The following is an 821-nucleotide window of genomic DNA, read 5'->3' on the forward strand; positions in this document are numbered from 1 at the left end:
ATTCACCCCACTTTGAGCTGCAATATGGTCACAAGCTGCATTAGCAGGAAGGGATCAAGCACTCAAAAGCAGCGCAGGATCAAAGCTTTCTAAACACTCAGGGCATTTGGCTTGGGAGGTTTTGTTCCATCTATTTATAGCGGTGGGGCCAAGCGAGTTCAGAGTTGGAGGCAAACTTTTCCGAAGCTGGGGGACGTTTGGAGCGGGAGAGGGAAAGGGAACTTGGCCAGGCCCATCTTCAACATGCATTGACTCCTTCCCTTAGGTATGTGTTGCTCTCCATGACACACTAACAACAAGCCTGCATAGCAGAGCCTAGCTGAGGCTGCAAAGACTGAAAGCAAAAATGTGAATTGGCTGGGAACGGGAACATGAAGTAGAGAGTTTCCAAACAGCAAAGCCATAGCGTTTGAAAGTGAAAATTGTTTCCTTACCAACGTGTTTTCACCCTTGGGTCAACATTCTTCAATTACAAGTATGCTCGTGTTGTTTTCCAGGTGAAAGCTGGTGGGGATTCCAGGGCAAAAAAAAGGCTAAGGGCATCCTGAAACAAATGCTGTGCTTATAAATGGAGAGGAGGGATCTTCTCATCTACAAGAAGAAATTTTTGTGGTGTAACTGAAGAACATGTTGGTTTTCTGTGCTACTCCCTGTAGGCAAAATCAGGTTTTAACTGCAAGCAAGCAAACCAAAGAGCAAACAGGTGAGATTGTGCAACATCCAAACTGTCGCCCTTACAGGGCACACAGGCAATAGCTGGGGTTTTCCTGCATCTGCCAAGTGAATGGTGCTAGCGGTGTTTAATATTGAGTAATCCTTCA

This window comes from Meleagris gallopavo, chromosome 10 (genome assembly GCF_000146605.3).
Source record: "Meleagris gallopavo isolate NT-WF06-2002-E0010 breed Aviagen turkey brand Nicholas breeding stock chromosome 10, Turkey_5.1, whole genome shotgun sequence".
Taxonomy (NCBI): domain Eukaryota; kingdom Metazoa; phylum Chordata; class Aves; order Galliformes; family Phasianidae; genus Meleagris; species Meleagris gallopavo.